Source organism: Botryllus schlosseri, chromosome 9, assembly GCF_051294905.1.
Source record: "Botryllus schlosseri isolate E-star chromosome 9, Bs_hap1, whole genome shotgun sequence".
Taxonomy (NCBI): domain Eukaryota; kingdom Metazoa; phylum Chordata; class Ascidiacea; order Stolidobranchia; family Styelidae; genus Botryllus; species Botryllus schlosseri.
In genome coordinates, this window is record NC_137244.1 from 4,003,322 (window position 1) to 4,026,225 (window position 22,904).

A 22,904-nucleotide genomic window follows, 5' to 3' on the forward strand; every position below is an offset into this window, starting at 1 on the left:
CGTCGCTTCCCACTTATTACTACGCGCGATGGCTGAAAGTGATGCGCGATTGGAAACAAACATGAAGAATGAAGATAGGTGTGATTTCAAGTTTTTTATCGAGGGAGATTTTTTTCAAGCACGTTGTTCCCATGTATAATACGCACCCCCCGATTTTAGGGCAAAAAATCGTGAAAATTTTGCGCATTATACATGGAAAATTACGGTATCATAATTGGAGTTTTTTATAGATTATTTCTTAAGAGACCACATCATATTTAGAGTGGTGCCCCTTTAATTTCAACCTTGCAATCGATTTCTTACAAGCACGTTGCTATTTTTGCGCTGAAGAGATATTTCCATGGCTAAGCCAAGTATTATCGTGACTCTTCTATACTTGTGCAGAGAAAGCTGTTTGCAAAGTCAACACATCTACCCGTCCGAAGACGAACTTAGCGTCGATGAGCATCAAAAGGAAATAAGTCAGAGTGGAAATAGAGGGTGCCAGATGAAGAGATGCTGCAAGATCGAATGAGAAGAACTTTTAAATCAGGCCGCGACAGTGTCGTAAATGGAACATCAGCAAAAATACTGATGGAGAATGAAGATCAGTTTGGACCCATGCTCCCTTGGTAGGTACAATCTAACGCAGTGGTTTCAAACACAACATTGCCATGATCGAGTCAACCTGCTACTTTGCAACAAACTGACAAAGTGTTCGTTTTACAGAATGCTATGATAGTACAAAACAAACTACATATATATATTCCTGAAATAATTTACGATAGTTGTGACATATCCTCGACCACAAGCCCGACCTGTGCTTAAATTAACACTACTGATAGTACTAAAGGCTTCTGCAGACAAACTTAATGAATTAGCTATGATGTAAATATGTCACAATGTTCAGATTTTGGAAGAAGTGAAAATATGTTGCCTGAATCAAGCCTGTTTGGATGTTGACTTGACCTCAAAGATTTTGGAAAAGACTTGGAGCTCAGCACTCAGTCTCCTGCAACCGCAAGAAATTCCGATAGAAATTCAAAAAGGTATGGGTGAGTAAGATACTTTCGCAAATTTAGGTAGTTGGCGGTCAATATCTGTCGAGTAGTTCTAGTCGCGGATTGTGAAAAATGATTAGTTCAAATTTTAGTTGCGGGTTTCGGGAAGTGAGTAATTCTTGTTCCAGCTTCGCAGTTGTGTAGGTGCTCAATAACTGAAAAACACATGTCATCGCGAGGGTGGGTTGAAATCGAATAGCCTACCTGAGTGATTCCACAGATCTAGTTGGTTCAGGGGTGGGCAATTATTTTTCTCTGCAGGCCACTTCAGTAATAGAAAGTAAGTTGGCGTGCCGAGCCAAACCAACATGTTCAGCTATATTCTCCAGTGTATTGATTTTATTTATAAATGGAAAGCAGTGAATTACATTTTTAATAAATACGTCTCCGTGGATGTGTTGATATTAGATAGCCTAATGAGAAAAGTACGGTTAATTAACGAAATAAAAATTTATATTCATTTTCCCTCCTAATTCAAGATAATGTTAAACATGATACATTTTGAATTCTCTGTAATCCGGGTTTTTATATCAATACATTAAAAGGTAAGCTATATCTTAACAGTGCGACTTGATGAAATTGACATATATATATATCGGTTTCGGCCGACATGTGGCGGTACTTTTGGTCAAGATTTCCTTGCCGTTGAGCTTTTCTGCAGCACACTTCGCAGAGTCACATGTTAGCCGAAACGTCATTGTCAACGTCTTGGTGTGTCGTGACACGCTAACGGCCGACGCCGAAATGCTGATCTCTATAAATTGGCTGTTCTTGCGGGTAGAGTGGTACCCATATTATTATCAAAATATCTAGTCACTATATATCGCGCGAAGAAAATTTGAATTAAATTTCATAAATTATAGGATTTATGTCCATTTACGAAGTAATTTTTGGTGCTTCGAGCTCGGGCCCTCTCCATTTGAGGGGTCTGGGATGCGGCAGTGGCGGCCCTGTGTTTAGTGCTCCATACCTTCTTTGCATTTCAGCTTTCGACATTCTTTTTATGATATGTCCATTCACCCTTTATGTATGATGAGGTCTCAGTCAAAACGCGCACTGACAATGGCAACAAAGAAGGTTTGAACCAAACTATACGGAAGGAGTAACTTATTGTGACTTATTGTTACGACTTTGCTACATTGACTTGATTTTAAATCTGGATTACGCATACAAGCTTGGGAGGGACGTACGCTATGTTATCGCGATACATTATTGAGCAGGTTTCAAAGTAAATCAATTTCCGTTCCAGCTCAGTTTATCCAGCTTATGGTTTTATTCAGCAATATTCAAAAGTAGGTTTTATGTTTTTAATTCCAAAAAATGGCCACACGTGCTTCTCAAAATAGCGGGGCTCACTTTGCCCATGGCTGAGTTCGATGTATTATAGTTCGTTAGTTGCGGATTTATAAAGGTCATTACTTGTTAAAATATTATAGAAATAGGGTATTTCAAGTTGCCGATTTTAAAAACTGTCTGGTTCCTAAGGCAATGTTGAAATTTGCATATTTTTTGCCACGCCCATATTTGCAGTTCACACTACACAAACAGTAACTGCATTCATTTAATTTTTGTAACTGCATTTATTTAATTTTTAAACCGTTTTTTTCTCGAATGTTCCACTTGAGCTGATCTCTCACTTCTCATTCAGGTAATCAGAAATTGGACTGGGTGGTCGGCATACCCACCATTTTCAATGAACGCTTCGACAGCTTCCTGATTGTGCATAAGGTGAGTTGTTGATAATGGCCAAAACTGGGTTGCTCAATAATACTACAAGACAATACTACAATAATAATAATAATAATAATAGTTAATTCAGATTCAAGTGCTCGAATCATTATGCCCAGCCCTACAAACAATGTGAGTTTAGTGTGCGCCATTGCCTCGCGGGAAAACCAGTCAAAAACCATTGATATTGTTAGTTGTGATTTAGTTCGTAAGCTCCTGATTTTAAAAGGTTGCTAGTACTAGTTCTAGTATCAAATTTTAAAAAGTTCTAGGTATAGTTGTAAGTTATAGTTATATTTGTGGATTTTGAAAATTGAGTAATTTTAGTTACAATTCTCGTTTTGAATTTTATAAGGTGATTGATTAGTCCTAGTTTTAGTTTTACTTGCGGATTTGAAAAAGCGAGTAGTTCTGTTTTCGGAATTCCCAGAAAAGACACAAACAACCTTTGGCCGGGTCGCAATCACCAAAGTTGAACTCCGTCACCAAAATACAAGTTTTCAAATCCTGGATTAACCGCCCATCCGTGCAATAATCCATCCATTTATTAATAATTGGATAATCGTAGGTCGTAGCATCAAATAGTATAGTGGTGCAGAGGTAAAGGAATGGAAGACTGTGCATGTGTGCATACTTGATATTGTCAAGTGAAAAGTAGATTTTGTACATACCGAGACAATTCATAGACAAGGTCATTGTAATGAGGTGCTAATAGATTTTTGTCATCTTAACTGGCTGTGATTGATACAACTTTAAACCACCTTGGAAACTATTCATATGTATTCTATCAACCCGTGTGCCTTGAATAGTGCATGCATGGTAATGACATTTATATTCATTATAGGATCCGAAGAATGTCAACCCGACGATGAAGTGCGATACTCTTCAGAAAAAGTGGACAATCCATTTCTTTGGGAATCTGTCGATGGACTAATGAGTTTCCATCATACACTGGCGACATATTGCGTTTTCAGCATGAAGTTTTCGCCAGCGTCAGCGAGTTCATTGAACTTTTCGCAGATTTTCTTGCAAACATTCCAGATGTCAAATACAGCTAAATACATCTAACCACAGGGTATGTGTACATTAATAGAGGTGAAAGGTCAATTTGAAGCATTATTAGGACATGGGTAGGGACATGGATGTCAACAGGTCTACATGGATGTCGACAAGTTATCATGGGCCTTTTCCATGTCAACATGACTCAGGTGGGACCAGGTCTAGACTATGGGTACACCCATGATTATTTTTTACAGTGCAAGGTAATATTTTGATAGTTTGGCACGGAACTTGATTTCACTCGTAAGATTTATTAAGTAACGAATAACAGACCGCCAGTGTCGGTAACTTGAATAGTGACAAATTGTCACTTATTTCCGCTCTAACCCTAATCCTCTGTGAAGTGAACGCTTATTCAAAAGGGTGTGATATAATTTTAAAATCCGACGACCACTCACCGGATAATGCTTCAGACGTAGCAATCCCTCATGCCCGCTCACAAGGTAATATTTCGGTAATTAGTTTGTCCCAGAACCGTCGCAGGCGGTGATTCGAAAACCAACAATTTGTCACTCGCCCACGATCGCTATATGTTTCACGCCTCCAGAATAGTGGCTGACTTTAGTTGCGTGATAAGATCCATGAAAATATTCAATCAATGTGTTAGTTTATCAACTTGAAATAAAACTCACTACGCAAATCAAGTCGATTCGTATCTGAATTTTTTAAATCGGTACAACTCTAATCCTTTGACAAATCCCTTAACGCGTTTTTGTTGAATCGAACGTAACCCGAATATTACTGACACCGACTTTCAGCCGCATCGAATTATTCGCACATTCCGCGCCACTGTTTTCACACTTATAGAATCAATACCAACTATAACTCTACAAGAATCAAGAATCACAAGTATGTGCATTACACAGTTATTGTCTTTATTAACTTGAAATCAAACACTTAACAAAAACACACAACTAATCATTTGGCAACTCTAGCATTACCAAAAAATTCCAGTATTGTTGATTGAAAATCCTTGAGTCATTATTATCAAAAATGTTATAGTACCGCATCGGAATCCATTCACGGGCTGTACTAAAGGTAAATCCAGATAATCCAAAATGAAATATTTGGACTTTGACAAACATGACTACCAACTTTGATCCAGTCACATTTCAAGATCATACTTTGAAACAATCCTTGAAACTTACAACTCTATTCACGACTGAGTTTTCCGTTTATCAAATAGAGTTTCAGCAAATACTATCGCGATATTTTAATGTGTTACTACACACAATAGAATCAATCAATGAAATAGCACCTGTTGTAAATATTTCTAACTTGACAACCACTTGTGCATACCGCGATCGACTTGTGACGCGATGAGTTAAATCGTAAATCGGAATATTTCAATCTATTTGTCGAAACCTTGAACAAACTATCAGGTTATTTTTTTTTGTTGTAATCGAGTGAGCGGAAATAGTATTACGTCACAACATTTTAACATCTTCCCATACACAAAAGAGTAAAATACAAAAAAGCCTTGTCAAGTCAATCCGTTTGTAACTTACCCAACCAAAGCAAAAAGTATCCTTATGAAAAGTAGACAAGACTACGCGAGTAATCACCACAATCCAAAATCCATAGCAAGTTCGGTTGTAGTCATATACCACCAAATCGTCTTTTTATTTGTTCAACTGTAAAAGTCGTTACTATTCTGTAAGATAAAGTAATTACTACTCGGTATATTTTATAAACCAAAGTAAATACTACTCGGTGTGTGGTTTGAGATTAACATATTACATTTGAGTATACCGGATTTGAATGTCTGACCAACGTAGTTGAGAATTCATTTCTTACAATCAAACGCCGGTGTTACATTGAAAGGTATCATACTGTAAACATAAGGATTGACACATTGATTTGATATATGAGATTTTGTAATGTTCGACCACGACTTGATTATTAAATTATTCACGATAATTAGACCCGGTGTTGTGGTAAAGGTTGTTGGAAAATATCACTTTTGGCATCGAGTACCAGTCGAAGTGGGTGAACAATACTTAATCCTTTCAGTGACTCGCTGTTGTACGTGCTAAATGTAAAACATTACGAGGTTAAACTCTAAGACTTTGATCAGCACAAGAGCAATTTGGAATATCTTTACTGGCTGCAACCTATTCTACTAGAAAAAACTCGCAGCATTAATAAAATCAAAGTATGTGCTACACTGAAATCTACAAAATGTGTTTGTATTGTTACTAGTAGTGATCATGCATTATCATTTGAATCTTCTAAAGTAATTGTAATGATAAAACCAAACTACTCAAAGTCATTACCAACACAAAAAACGATTTCTATGATATTCATCAAACGCATCATACCTCAGTATGCAGAAATTATTTGTAGAGTGCATACCAACAAAGAAATCAGGAACACAACCAACACCGAAAATGATAAATGCCTTTCGTGCTACTATTGATACAAGTTCATTTCTATCAGGTGAAATAAACGCCATCACAAAACTCGGAGCATACAAAGGTCTTGATTGATATGAATTGCGATTTGTGTCTTATGATACCAGCAAGCATTTTAGAAATATAATGATTCGTTAAACCAAAGTCGTATGTCCTATTATTAATTGATTGGAAACTTGATCACGTACCTCGATCATTACAGAAGATTATATCACCATTGTCCGACAATCTTTTACAAAAGGATCGAAAACAAGTAACCCAAAGTCGTTGCCGTCGCATAAACAATTTGTACGACGTTTGATAAATGTACCCTATACTTTGGTGCACTAGAAATATTTGTAAAACACACTCTGGTAAAGAAATCGAAAAGATATCCTACACCTAAATCTGATAAAACCATTTTGCACTTTTTGTTCGTCAGTAGTATCCATTTGAATTTTTCCATTTCCCCTCGTCAACGTAGATGTAATCATAGTCGCTAAAGAACTTACTTGGATGTGTTTGAATTCTAGACATAGTTATGATTTACTCGACGCAAGACCCAAGAACAACCGTAGTTTACAACCGTGCACACATATCCAAAATATCGCACACTCCGCTATTCCTAAAGTACAAACACCCGATACAAAATATTACTTGTTGTGTTGTTGCGGCATCATCTTCACAATATCACCATTTTGTTTGTGTCAATTAGTTACTTTGTATGTTACCCCACAACTCTTACAAAAGTACGAAGGATATTAACATCGCACTAAGTAATTAACTTTACTCGATATTCTCGCATTACGAAACTAAAGAATGGTTGGTTAGACTCTACAAACTGTTTCGATATCACAAGACCTTTATTGTCTGAATGGGTGTTCATGTATCTTAATAATCAAATAGTTCAACACAGAACTTGTACTAACAGAAACATCAGAGTTGTTTACACAAAAGTTTGTATATGTGCACAGTATGCGAATACCATGTGTAAGTCCAGCACAATTGCGGTATCCATCTGAGTTTAGTTAACACAAATTTATTACAACGGAGTCACGTAAACTTTCGTGAAAGAAAAGCATACTCACTCCTAGAGGGTTATGTCAACGCCATAGCAGTTCCCCAACAACAAAGTATGTTTCTAGTCACGGTCATTACATCTTTCACATAGATCAATCTACTTTGCTAACGAAAATTGCTGAGTCATCACATGATCGCTCTCACAACAAAACAGCTAGTAGATATTATCATTCAAAATATTACTAACCCTTTACACACCAGTAACAAAGCATACAACGAATATGTTTTGTGGGTCGAATTGTTGTTCAGTGTCAAGTCTACCTCTTGAAACGTACATTAAAACAACACAGTCACAATCAAATTAAAACCACGAATCTATTTTCATTTCCTCGCAAACTGTCACATACAGAAAAATAAATTTAATTTCCCAAAACATACTTGTAACCAATCGCTTTCATTAAACACACAACACTATATTAGTATTTACTTTCTACAACATAGACATTCCGGTGTAGTCATGAAATATTTTTAATAATCAAAATCATTGACTTCTGCTTACGGTGTTAGTGTGTGCATGTCATACATGTGGGCCCGTATTAAAATGGACACGACACGACTGACTGTAAGGAGATAGAAGTCTATCGCATAGATTTACATGTGGTCTTCGCTACGGTTTCAAAAAACGAATCATCTCTTTTGCATTGATCTAGACCGAGCAAGTTAGTTAATGACCATGATTGTGTTTGTCATATGCGAATGATAGGGTTACTGTCAAATCTACATACAACAATCTTCTGACGATCATAATAGCAATTTCATTTTCCGCCCCTTCATAATTGTAATACTCGGTAACTACGTTTATCAAGACCAATCACACTACCAGCGTTGAACACAAGATACCTACCCAAGTAAAATTATCATTTTCACCTAGAGGTCCACCGTCACCTAACTAAAATACCATTGTCCTTTGTAGATTTATCGTTTACCCAGTGCAACAATCCCCTTTTCCTTTGGAAATCTATTTTTTCCCTGGGTAACAAACCTCTTTCACTTGCAAATCTATTTTTGTCCTGGATAACAAACCTTTTTCACTTGGAAATATATTTTTTCTCTTGGTAACAAACCTTTTTCACTTGGAAATCTATTTTTGTCCTGGATAACAAACCTTTTTCACTTGGATATATATTTTTTCTCTTGGTAACAAACCTTTTTCACTTGGAAATATATTTTTTCTCTTGGTAACAAACCTTTTTCACTTGGAAATATATTTTTTCTCTTGGTAACAAACCTTTTTCACTTGGAAATATATTTTTTCTCTGGGTAACAAACCTTTTTCACTTGGAAATATATTTTTCCCTGAGCAACAAACCATTTTCACTTGGCGGGTCGTCGTTTACCTTAGTAAAAATATCATTTTCCTTTGGAGATCCGGCGTTTACCTAGTGTAACAATAAATTTTCTCTTGGTCATCTAGCTTTTCTAGAGTAACAAAACCATTTTCATTTTGAAATCTGACAAACACACCTGACAATTTGGTATTTGTTGTATTGACGATAGTTTGAAATAGATTACAACGAACAGTGACGGAAATATACACGGACTACCGGTTACAGAGTATACCTCCATCAGTCGTATCACATCAATATCATCGGTTAACCACATACAATATACTCTTGTACACAGAAATGTATGTTTCGGAAAATTGGACAATATGCTTCGATAGTTCTGTGATGTCCGGGTTCGTGCTTTGGATTTTCCAGAGTCAAAATGTCTGAATAAAACACCTCCTCGACGATGGTTGGTATGTGGATAACGGTGTTCGGAAAACGGTTGGATTTATGTTACCCATCGTGATAACAACTCCAGGTCGAGTTTCCCCCCCCCCCCCGCATGTTTACTATATTGTGTCTTTATTGGTCAGTGTATGTCTCGACATTCAGTTTGAAATCGGAAACCCTGATAAAGTACGTAACCGGATTCGGATATCAACTCTGAATCGATAAACCAATGAACAATATTCAAAGTAAACATGTTACACCCTGTGTTTCCACGAAAAAAAAATACCATCCATACATATGTCGCGCTTGTTTGCCCACAACAGTATACGCGTAAATGGAGGTGTGTGACATTGCATGCAATGTGTTGGTATACAAACATCGGGGAGTAAGCCTTCGATCCACAGACATTATTATAGCCGGTAGTTTTGATGTAGATCGAATGTCATCACACCCGATAACAATGTCATACCAATAAGCCACATTGCAATGACTCTGAGTCAATCTGAAGCAGGACATACAGACACACAAACATGGAACCGTAACATGGGTTATTCGCACAACGGTGAAAGTGAACTGTACAACATATATCAATAGAGCGTTCACAGTCAAATATGCGAACCGTGCACAATCATATACCTAGGTTTTTGTTGGATATGTACGAAACCGATAAATCGATACATTTGTTTTCCTTTGACGTCAACAATACAAGCACCATTCCAATGCATCGCTCGAATGTGAGGTTCGTCGGGTGTAAAATCCATGTCAAATAACACCAAAGTGTGCCTTCCGTGTTTTATCATTTCCACCGACGCTTCTTGTCTGTGTCGTAACACTATGGTGCGGGGAGTTGAAAAACGATGGATTGTGAAACGGATTGACATGACCAACCGAAACGACGTCAACAGCCTTGTGGTGATGACAGTGTCAAAATGCTACCGATATGACGAGACCAACCCGATCTCTTGTAGCGATGACCGTTTCGAAATGTCGCCGGACGAACTGGACCCTTACGATGATGTGTTTTATGATGGTGTGTGAAATCGTGAGGTATAGTGTTCTATTGTGGTGTACGATTGCAGTCTCCATTCCACAGAAACATACCTTATTGGATCACAGTATCAGTCCGAGATTTTCAGAATCACTGTTCGCGATATTTATCTAAAGTCGTTATGTGGGAGTAGCGACATCCATTCATCGTGACTGAAAGACTGATCGCAATCATTTCGAGCGCGCATACTTCGATAGTTCACATTGATCAAACACTGTAGTCTCAGCAGAAAACTTCGGTGTCGACAACACGACGGATATCGACCGATGTATCCAATTGGTCTGGGTGATCTGTCCGGAGATAGGGACATGACTATCTTGTAATGTTGCAACGCGATAAAACCATCGAGTAAATCAGTGAACGGGGTCGAAATATCGATGTAATACCGCGGACTCAGAGTCATTGCAATGTGGCTTATTGGTATGACATTGTTATCGGGTGTGATGACATTCGATCTACATCAAAACTACCGGCTATGATGATGTCTGTGGATCGAAGGCTTACTCCCCGATGTTTGTATACCAACACATTGCATGCAATGTCACACACCTCCATTTACGCGTATACTGTTGTGGGCAAACAAGCGCGACATATGTATGGATGGTATTTTTTTTCGTGGAAACACAGGGTGTAACATGTTTACTTTGAATATTGTTCATTGGTTTATCGATTCAGAGTTGATATCCGAATCCGGTTACGTACTTTATTAGGGTTTCCGATTTCAAACTGAATGTCGAGACATACACTGACCAATAAAGACACAATATAGTAAACATGCGGGGGGGGGGGTGAACTCGACCTGGAGTTGTTATCACGATGGGTAACATAAATCCAACCGTTTTCCGAACACCGTTATCCACATACCAACCATCGTCGAGGAGGTGTTTTATTCAGACATTTTGACTCTGGAAAATCCAAAGCACGAACCCGGACATCACAGAACTATCGAAGCATATTGTCCAATTTTCCGAAACATACATTTCTGTGTACAAGAGTATATTGTATGTGGTTAACCGATGATATTGATGTGATACGACTGATGGAGGTATACTCTGTAACCGGTAGTCCGTGTATATTTCCGTCACTGTTCGTTGTAATCTATTTCAAACTATCGTCAATACAACAAATACCAAATTGTCAGGTGTGTTTGTCAGATTTCAAAATGAAAATGGTTTTGTTACTCTAGAAAAGCTAGATGACCAAGAGAAAATTTATTGTTACACTAGGTAAACGCCGGATCTCCAAAGGAAAATGATATTTTTACTAAGGTAAACGACGACCCGCCAAGTGAAAATGGTTTGTTGCTCAGGGAAAAATATATTTCCAAGTGAAAAAGGTTTGTTACCCAGAGAAAAAATATATTTCCAAGTGAAAAAGGTTTGTTACCAAGAGAAAAAATATATTTCCAAGTGAAAAAGGTTTGTTACCAAGAGAAAAAATATATTTCCAAGTGAAAAAGGTTTGTTACCAAGAGAAAAAATATATATCCAAGTGAAAAAGGTTTGTTATCCAGGACAAAAATAGATTTCCAAGTGAAAAAGGTTTGTTACCAAGAGAAAAAATATATTTCCAAGTGAAAAAGGTTTGTTATCCAGGACAAAAATAGATTTGCAAGTGAAAGAGGTTTGTTACCCAGGGAAAAAATAGATTTCCAAAGGAAAAGGGGATTGTTGCACTGGGTAAACGATAAATCTACAAAGGACAATGGTATTTTAGTTAGGTGACGGTGGACCTCTAGGTGAAAATGATAATTTTACTTGGGTAGGTATCTTGTGTTCAACGCTGGTAGTGTGATTGGTCTTGATAAACGTAGTTACCGAGTATTACAATTATGAAGGGGCGGAAAATGAAATTGCTATTATGATCGTCAGAAGATTGTTGTATGTAGATTTGACAGTAACCCTATCATTCGCATATGACAAACACAATCATGGTCATTAACTAACTTGCTCGGTCTAGATCAATGCAAAAGAGATGATTCGTTTTTTGAAACCGTAGCGAAGACCACATGTAAATCTATGCGATAGACTTCTATCTCCTTACAGTCAGTCGTGTCGTGTCCATTTTAATACGGGCCCACATGTATGACATGCACACACTAACACCGTAAGCAGAAGTCAATGATTTTGATTATTAAAAATATTTCATGACTACACCGGAATGTCTATGTTGTAGAAAGTAAATACTAATATAGTGTTGTGTGTTTAATGAAAGCGATTGGTTACAAGTATGTTTTGGGAAATTAAATTTATTTTTCTGTATGTGACAGTTTGCGAGGAAATGAAAATAGATTCGTGGTTTTAATTTGATTGTGACTGTGTTGTTTTAATGTACGTTTCAAGAGGTAGACTTGACACTGAACAACAATTCGACCCACAAAACATATTCGTTGTATGCTTTGTTACTGGTGTGTAAAGGGTTAGTAATATTTTGAATGATAATATCTACTAGCTGTTTTGTTGTGAGAGCGATCATGTGATGACTCAGCAATTTTCGTTAGCAAAGTAGATTGATCTATGTGAAAGATGTAATGACCGTGACTAGAAACATACTTTGTTGTTGGGGAACTGCTATGGCGTTGACATAACCCTCTAGGAGTGAGTATGCTTTTCTTTCACGAAAGTTTACGTGACTCCGTTGTAATAAATTTGTGTTAACTAAACTCAGATGGATACCGCAATTGTGCTGGACTTACACATGGTATTCGCATACTGTGCACATATACAAACTTTTGTGTAAACAACTCTGATGTTTCTGTTAGTACAAGTTCTGTGTTGAACTATTTGATTATTAAGATACATGAACACCCATTCAGACAATAAAGGTCTTGTGATATCGAAACAGTTTGTAGAGTCTAACCAACCATTCTTTAGTTTCGTAATGCGAGAATATCGAGTAAAGTTAATTACTTAGTGCGATGTTAATATCCTTCGTACTTTTGTAAGAGTTGTGGGGTAACATACAAAGTAACTAATTGACACAAACAAAATGGTGATATTGTGAAGATGATGCCGCAACAACACAACAAGTAATATTTTGTATCGGGTGTTTGTACTTTAGGAATAGCGGAGTGTGCGATATTTTGGATATGTGTGCACGGTTGTAAACTACGGTTGTTCTTGGGTCTTGCGTCGAGTAAATCATAACTATGTCTAGAATTCAAACACATCCAAGTAAGTTCTTTAGCGACTATGATTACATCTACGTTGACGAGGGGAAATGGAAAAATTCAAATGGATACTACTGACGAACAAAAAGTGCAAAATGGTTTTATCAGATTTAGGTGTAGGATATCTTTTCGATTTCTTTACCAGAGTGTGTTTTACAAATATTTCTAGTGCACCAAAGTATAGGGTACATTTATCAAACGTCGTACAAATTGTTTATGCGACGGCAACGACTTTGGGTTACTTGTTTTCGTCTTACAACTGCGTACCGAGTTTCAAGTTGGGGAGTCGATTATTAACATGGTAATCCCGTTATTAAAGTTGACTATGTATAGGTACGTGCTACGCTACGGAAAAACAGATTTGGCCAAAAGTCGGTATAGAACTGCGTTGGTTTTAAAGGTGTTACATCATGAAATGTCTGACGAAATTTGGTATGGTGTATTTTCACAATGTCATACAACTGCGTGACAAGTTTCAGGGTGGGGATTTGATTATTAGCATGGTACTTCCGTTATTAAAGCCTAATATGTATAGGTACGTGCTACGCTACCGAACAACAAATTTACGCAAAAGTCTACAAAGAACTGCGTTCGTTTTGAAGGTGTTACATCCTGAAATGTGTGATGGAATTCGGTATGGCGCATTGTTATAATATCCTACAACTGTGTACCAACGTTCAAGGTGAGAATTTAATGTTTAGCATGCTAATTCTTTTATTAAAATTGACTATGTATAGGTCTATGCTATGTTCACGCAAAACAGATATGCGTAAAAGTCGGTATTCCACCGCGTTAATTTTAAAGGTGTTCCATGATTAGATGTGTGATGAAATTTAGCCTGGTGCATTGCCATAATGTCCTACAACTACGTATCAAGTTTCGAGTTAGGATTCAATGTTAAGCATGGTAATTTCTCTAGTAAAGTTGACTATGGCCCTTTTCATACCGGGGTTCCGGGAATAACATTTCTCGAAAATGTTTACCGGAACCCCTCTATGTGAACATAACACTGGTGATTCGGGGCGGTATGAACGCGCTTATTTTCGGAGATTTTTACGGGACCGACTGAGTATGAACACGAATGGCGCAGCTGGGTTCCCGAAACGCTGTCAATCAAACTTTTAGTTACCGTAACGCGCTGTTCATTCAGGCTGCTTGTATTTCGAGGTCAGATACCTGCGGCATTTTGATCTTCTTGGTAATGCATTATTCTTGGATTTATATTCTGTATGCTCACAATACGCAGTCACTGACTACTAGTCAGCTTCTTTTTTCTGTGGTTTTGTAAACAGAGCACGGCTAAAAAGATAGAACACCATCTCCAAATGATGCAGCATTGGGTGAGTTGCCTGAAAACGTTAGCACTTCAACACTAATTTGGCAGGTGATCTTAACCCTTACCAAATTTGCCACATCAAAGGCAAGTTTCCAACCACGGATATGCTGTGTGTAGGTTAGTCACCGTCATATACGCCTACTGAAAAGGGGATTTAGTGACATCTGCTTTGATAGTGGCAGCACAGCAGAGAATGATGTCCTTAGCTCTGACTCACTAACCAAAAATTCAAATTGTACCAACGGGCTGGTAAGCCATCGTACATCATCCAAGCCATAATTTGGTTTTCACCTATGCCTTCATTTTCTTGTTACAACCAAGTCATTCCTTTGTTATACAAGGTTAGGACAACCAAGTCATTCCTTTGTTATACAAGGTTAGGCAAGTGTAACTTAATTTGATCTTTTCGCAGGTCTAGATGGAGGATACTGATGAAAAAGGTGAAAAGGCGGAACTGTGCAAGTGTGCATTAAGTTATAGTTTCTCTCATGAATAAAATGAAACAGCACAAACACATCTGGTTAAGCAAGAGCATTGTTTATTGAGAAAGTCACACAGGGCATTTCCGACGTCTGGGCCAGCGATACTTGGATCACCACCAGGTCTTGTCTTCATTGCGTATCACATCCTCTGTATCATTCTGGCCTTAGCGGATTGCAGTTTATGAGAAAAGCTGAACACCGCGCCTTCAGTCGACCATAATCTTCCAACCTTCATGTGTGCTTTGCCAAGTTTCTGAAAAAGCAATTGTGAATTTTAAGGGCAGCAGAAAGGAAATTTATATTACATATTTGAAATTAGCTTTAGCTTATGCTCTGTGTTTCAGGGAAAAGGCTCCATGAGCCGGGGCTGAAAGGGATAGGCTGCGTCATCACTTATGTAGGCTAGTACGGAACCCTCTGGCTCCCAATCATGAAGTCATCCTGAAAAAACTTGAATGCAGCAAATGCATGTTTGGTACAAATGTTGCTGTGGTAATTTTTTATCCACCCACAACACTCAGACTTGTACAAAGTACTGGAATTTCAAAATGCGCAACTTCAACTAGAACTACTCAATTTTTTAAACTAGCAACTAGAACAGCGGTGGCCAACCTTTTCAGCCAAATCACCACATTCGATTGACGAACTATTCTGCCGGCCACTAGCCGCGCGAAGCACAAAAATTTTTTGAAGTTGATAAATTAATAATATTGTCACTTGACTATATTGCAAGCCTGCTGTATATCGCTGGGCTCAGTTTGCAAGGACTGAACTATTCGGCACCTGGACATATCGATATCGAAAGCTTCGTCCAACATGAGGCAATCATTTTGTGCCTAGGTTTCATAGTCGACGGTCTTTCTGCGAGCGCAAACGGGAGGTCGCGAATATATATATAGTTAGACTCAATCTGGTAGATTAGGCGTTCTTTCATTTTCACAAAGGGGTAAAAATATTAAAAGCAAGAAATCGAGTGACAAGATGTTGAGCTAAGTGTGTAGAAAATTGATTAATCTTTTGATTAATCTATCGCAAAGTATTCTGCTTCATTGTAGTGTATGAAGATCTACCAAAATGTGACTGGCTCATAGACCTACCAATGCGTCGGAACTGATATTTCAGTCATCACATCTCAAGTGCTGCGGCCAGACTAATCAAATTTTTGATTGGCCTTGCAAGTTCACAATCCGTGCAATCCATTTTTGATAATACTACTAATTTCGGAAATTAACTCGCGGGCCACGGGTTGGCCGGCCCTGAACTTTTCAAAATCTGCTATTAGAACTTTAACTACTCACTTTCAAATATCCGCAACTAGAACCAGAACTATTCACTTTTTCGAATCCACAACTAGAACTACATAGTTTTAGTAACTAAAAGTATCTAAATAAGTAGGTTGATGTACATGTCTGACTACACTACAAAAATTATACAAATTTGGTCTCATTTTCAGCAATTTCAGTCAAGTGAGCAGGGTTGTAACCAAGTCACAAGTCGATCCCACTTCAATAGTTTTGACTAGATTCAAGTCGAGTCATTTTCAATTATTCACCGAGTCAAATCCGAGTTCAACTCATCGAGCAGAGCGTCGAGTTCGAGTCATGGTTTTATGACTCGATTCCAAGACATTGTGTTGATTGCTCAGTTTCCAGTTTAAGTCTATTTTCCATCAATTTGGGTCTTACTTTTGAGACAGAAAGTAGCCTACTTGGCAAGAACAATTGGTCTTTCAGACTTCTTTTTCTGACATAATGATTCAAGACCAAATTTGTCTGACCTTTTTGCAGTGGTATGCTACGCAAAAACTGGCTGACATTCCGCCATGACAAATATAGAAATATTACTATGCACTAGGGCTGGGCAAAATTGAGTACCTGAGTGATTCGATTCTGAATCAATTATTACACTTCGAGTCGGTTATCATCATGATGACATCACAACACAATGTACCATGCCAAAATTCAAATGTGTAGGCTACCTTTTATGCCACCATAAAGAACATAACGCCTATTGTCCGTCACATTAAAGATACTTTAATGTTTTTTCGACCATACCGTTTTCATTGCACTTCTTGACATGACAGTGTTATATGGGATGGTCATGACTTCGGAAATGTGTTATTTCCAGCAACGTTTGTAGCTTTGTACTATATCTCGTATGTTGCGACACGGCCAATCAAGGTTTCAAGGCTTACTCAGTGGAAAAGTTTATCAAAACTACGGTATAATTCTCGTTAGTAAATCAACTTTCAGTATAATTTCAGTAGCCTACTCGAAAAGTAGTATTTTACTACTCGCCTCGAATCAATAAAGTTAATACTCGATTCAGATTCGAGTACTCGAATCATTGTGGCTAGGATTGCCAGTGAACTCGGCCCATGACGAACTCGGCCTATTGAACTCGGCCCATGACGAACTCGGCCTATGACCAACTCGGCCCATGACGAACTCGGCCTATGACCAACTCGGCCCGTGGGGAATTTCTTATTATTAATGATTATAGACGTCGTAAATTGTATTATTTGTCGAAGAAAATGGTTAATGTGGGAGTGATGAACATGTCGTACGAATGCTGGGGGGGGCAGTATTGCAGTTCTCGGAATTGGAAATTTTACTTGCCGCCGTCTCAACACGTGGGGATTGCCAGTGAACTCGGCCCATGACGAACTCGGCCCATGACCAACTCGGCCTATGACCAACTCGGCCCATGAGGAACTCGGCCTATTACGAACTCGGCCCATGACGAACGCGGCGTATGACGAACTCGGCCCGTGGGGAATTACTTATTATTAATGATTATAGACGTCGTAAATTGTATTATTTGTCGGAGAAAATGGTTAATTTGGGAGTGATGGACATGTCCTAACTCTAACCCTAACCTAACCCTAATCATAACCCTAATCCTAACCCTAATCATAACCTTAAGCTAACCCTAACCTAATCCTAACCTAACCCTAATCATAACCTTAACCTAATCCTAACCTAACCCTAACCTAATCCTAACCTAACCCTAATCCTAACCTAACCCTAATCCTAACGTAACCCTAACCTAATCCTAACCCTAATCCTAACCCTAATCATAACCCTAAGCTAACCCTAACCTAACCCTAATCATAACCCTAAGCTAATCCTAACCCTAACCTAACTCTAATCATAACCCTAACCTCCTAATCACTTGATAATATTATAATTATGTAATATAATTCACATTAATAGTTGAGTTGGTGCGAGGTTTTTTTCAGTCTAGGGCCTATTTCTTGACGATACTGCCCCCAGTGGTAATAACATTCATACGACATGTACATCACCACCAATTCACCATTGTCTGCACACAATTAATACAATTCACGACATTTATAATAATTTTTATTAACAAATTCACCATGGGCCGAGTTGGTCATAGGCCGAGTTCGTCATAGGCCGAGTTCGTCCAGTTGTTCATAGGCCGAGTTCGTCATGGGCCGAGTTGGTCATAGGCCGAGTTGGTCATAGGCCGAGTTCGTCATGGGCCGAGTTCAATAGGCCGAGTTCGTCATGGGCCGAGTTCACTGGCAACCGTGGCTAGCCCTACTATAGGCACCAGCAATTTTTATTAAAATCAACTTGTGACAGTTGCCTTCTTAAAATACATCTGATGTTTACCTGGATCTATAAACGATTGGCTTCATTGGCTAGCGTCCAAAGAGCGACAGCTACTCAGCAAGCAAGAGAAATTGAGTTCGTGTAATTTGCTTGCTGCTTTTCGTTATGGTCTCGAAGCTCGTCGCAGAGTATACCAAATGTTTCTCTCACGAATTTCTCGATTTCCCTGGTTTCTCTGTACAGTGTACATAAGATTAGATTTACCCAAACCATTATACAGCAATCACAAAGATAAACTTGGTTTCTCTGTACAGTGTACATAAGATTAGATTTACCCAAACCATTATACAGCAATCACAAAGATAACCTGACTTTGTCGTACCTCGTACGCAGATGTGATCGCCTCGGTGGTTCTTTTCATTCCAGGACTCTATCCTCTTTGCTGGCTTTCAGTTTCTGCTCTCAGCTTCGGTTGATAATATACAAGCCAGGAACATGCTCGGGCTCTATTGCTGATACAGATATTGAGTATAGAGCCCCATACACTTCGAGAAGGCATAGCCGCAACATCCCATAGCTAAAAGTTGGAGCCAACTTCTCCGCATCTCACGTATATGCCTCTCCCACATTGTTTTCCACAAGCATATTACAACTGGAACACCCCACAGACATGGTTTCGTAACTATCAACACTTACGGAGAATCGCGTTCATACTGGCCATAATTTCCCGCGAATTTACCGAAAAAACGTCCTGTATGAACATAAGTTCGCGGTAACTCTAAATAGGTATGAACGCGCCCTTTTCCCGGAACTGTTTCGGTAATTTTTTCTCTATGTGAACATCGCCTGTTTCGGAACTTGTTCCCGAAAGAGTTTCGTAAATCCGGTATGAAAAGGGCCTATGTATGGGTACGTGCTATACGCTCCCGCAAAACAGATGTACGCAAAAAGTCGATGTAGAGCCGCGTTAGTTTTAAAGTTGTTCCATCATGAAATGTGTGACGGAATTTGGTATGGTGCATTGGTATAATGTCCTGTAACCGCCTACCAACTTTCAAGGTGGGAATTCAATGTTTAGCATGCTAATTCTGTTATTAAAATTGACTATGTGTAGGTCTATGCTATGTTCACGCAAAACAGATATGCGTAAAAGTCGGTATTCCACCGCGTTAATTTTAAAGGTGTTCCATGATTAGATGTGTGATGAAATTTAGCCTGGTGCATTGCCATAATGTCCTACAACTACGTATCAAGTTTCGAGTTGGGATTCAATGTTAAGCATGGTAATTTCGTTAGTAAAGTTGACTATGTATGGGTACGTGCTATACGCTCCCGCAAAACAGATGTACGCAAAAAGTCGACGTAGAGCCGCGTTAGTTTTAAAGTTGTTCCATCATGAAATGTGTGACGGAATTTGGTATGGTGCATTGGTATAATGTCCTGTAACCGCCTACCAACTTTCAAGGTGGGAATTCAATGTTTAGCATGGTAATTCTGCTATTAAAATTGACTATGCATAAGTATATGCTATTTTCAGGCAAAACAGATATGCGTAAAAGTCGGTATTCGACTGCGTTAGTTTTAAAGTTGTTCCATCATGAAATGTGTGATTAAATTTTGTATGCTGCATATTCACAATGTCCTAGAGCTCATTTAGATACCAAAGCTACTTTAAAATTAGTTCTCGAGTATTTGCCGCAATTATACTGCCATATAGTTATAGTCAGAGGGATTCGATGGTGACGTACGTGTATAATGCACATTTTGGAGAGATTAAGTAAAGCAATGATCTAAGATAAATCCCTTAAATTAAGCTAGAAGTAGCTATTAACGAAGAAAGTTAGCATTCTAAGTCTATACTTCTGTTTAATACTGTAAATGTCATGAAGTTGAAGCGAACTGAAATCATAAACACTTTAGTATTAGGTACATAAACGCGATAAGCTACTTTAGTATTCTGGTGGTTTGGGATAAAATGTAATTTTCCGTGCTTTTTTATTTTTTAATAAAATTAGTATTCATTTTACAGAAACGTCGTGTAAAGGTAAAGTACTTGTACATTTCGGAGTATTCAAGTATACGTTCTGGTTAGCTAAATTTCGATGTCATACGAATACCACAAACTGTGCTACTTGTACTTCTTCAGAGTACTCAATTAGGTTTTTAGCTATATGCAACAAATACTTTCGAGTGTTTTTGATATTGGACTGCTTCAACTCCATGATAATTATAGTATTAAGCAGAATTGAACCTACAATACGAACGCTTTACTTACTCGGAAATGACTAGTTTTACGTTAATTTATAAAACTAAAGTAAAGCTCGCGAAATCCATAGTGTAAACGTCTCTAATGCGCTGAAACGGCAGAAAAAGTACTCTATACGCTAAATTTGAATATAAAACTATTAATTCTCGTAAAACGTAGTGGGTGTGGGATTCGAACCTACGTGAACACTTGTTCATTGGAACTTAAGTCCAACGCCAAAATGCTAGACTTTACAAAATTTTCGAAGTACTGACTTTTTAGGTAAATTCTGTTACGCGCTTGGTTACTAACTCTGAAAGCAAGCAAAGTTTGTGGTATTTGATCAATATGGAAATTCGTGCACTTTGCGTTTAGGTTATCTTAAAACATGAGTCCCTTAGAACACTTGTTCATTGAAACTTAAGTCCAACGCCTTAACCGCTCTCTCAACCCAGTTCCGTTGCTACGATGTCTGAGAAATCTATTAAATTAGGGTAGAAATAACTATTTCCAAGTAAGTTTCACGAAGTCTCGATACGCTATATTTAATCTAAAAATATTAATCCCCATAAAACGTACTGGGTACGGGGTTCGAAGCCTGGAATAATAAACGGATCGTGATTGAAAATAGAAGGAGGATCACTGGATTAACGTTTATGGAATACTCCGCAATGTAAAATTAGTATGTACTGCACAAAATCCTGAGTGTAAGAGTCTTCACTGCATCGGAATGGTGTAGTTTTCTATCTACTTTACAAAGTTTATACGATTTTTTTTTGCTACGTTCCGGGATAAAATGTAATTTTTCGCGCTTTTTATTTATTTTTAATATAATTAGTATTTATTATACAAAGACGACGTGTAAAGGTAAAGTACGAATACAAGTACAAGTTGAGATTTCAAAGTGAGTAAGTGGTTATGTTCGTAGACTAACCCCACTTCTACGTAACGATTTTTCAGTAAGTTGTTATGTTTCTAGGCTACTTTTACTTCTATTTAACGAGTTTTCATACAAATCTGCTTTCTTTAATAACTTTCATCTTTTTCATCAGTGAGCGAAGGTAATAGTGGTGTTGACTCCATGGTCAGATTCAAAATAACAGCGACTCAGAGCTCATTTAGATACCTACGCTACTTTAAAATTAGTGCCCGAGTATTTGCTGCAATTATACTGCCAGATAGTTATAGCCAGAGGGTCTCGATGGTGACGTACATGTATAATGCACATCTTGGAGAGATTAAGTAAAGCAATGATCTCAGATAAATCCATTAAATTAAGGTAGAAGTAGCTATTTACGAATAAAAGTTAGTAATCTAGGTCTATATTTCTGTTTAATACTGAAAATTTCATGAAGTTGAAGCAATCTGAAATCATAAACACGTTAGTATTAGGTAGCCTACATATACGCGAAAAGCTACTTTAGTATTCTGATGGAGTGCAAATACTTGTTTACTTATCAACTTTGAAGGCTTGCGCAGTTTGTGGTGTGATACGCAAAATTAGTGTGTGTTCAAATCAGACCTGTCGTAAACATAGTGATGTCGCATTAGTCCTAAATACACATGATAGAATATCAAGGAAAAGTATCATCTAACGTATAATGAATGTTATTTATTTCTCGGAAGCAAGTCATTATCAAAACATAGTGATCAAAATTATCGCATAGCAATACCGATTTTGCGTAAATTCCATTATGCGTCTTACTACGTTACTAGAGATTTTGTAGTTAGTTACGAAATTAGGTGTGCTATCTTCCCAATCGGTATGGAACAACATCAAAATCATCACAAAGCAATATCGACTTTTGCATAGGGCTTCTATTTTTTCTTGCAGGGCAACTTTTTTGTAGGCGAAAGCGGTATTATCTAGCAACAAGGTTTAAATGACTCGCCTCCGACGTTAATTGACCGTATTACCTGTATTCTCGTCATGCCAAAATTATGCATGTATTAGTACGAAGCTCAGATGCAGCAAAGTGTGTGAGACTGCCTGTAAAATGGTGCAGCGACTCTAATTTCCCCGGT

At 38.0% G+C, this 22,904-nt stretch overlaps 1 protein-coding gene and 2 long non-coding RNA genes across 4 annotated transcripts in view; 2 read left to right on the plus strand and 1 right to left on the minus strand.

Annotated features, from left to right (window-relative positions):
- The window catches only part of LOC145445856 (ribonuclease inhibitor-like), a 335,808-nt gene that overhangs the window by 58,334 nt on the left and 254,570 nt on the right, over positions 1-22,904 (plus strand). The window lies entirely within an intron of this gene.
- On the plus strand, positions 13,495-15,083 carry LOC145446793 (uncharacterized). Its single transcript, XR_013917351.1, has 2 exons — positions 13,495-14,575; positions 14,984-15,083. It is a non-coding gene; the product is annotated as an uncharacterized LOC145446793 (long non-coding RNA).
- On the minus strand, positions 15,029-19,533 carry LOC145446794 (uncharacterized). 2 transcript variants are annotated; one of them, XR_013917353.1, is made up of 3 exons: positions 19,017-19,533; positions 18,695-18,869; positions 15,029-15,306 (listed from the first exon to the last, which is right to left on the minus strand). It is a non-coding gene; the product is annotated as an uncharacterized LOC145446794 (long non-coding RNA). The 2 variants fall into 2 exon arrangements; XR_013917352.1 differs by having other exon boundaries at positions 19,007-19,533.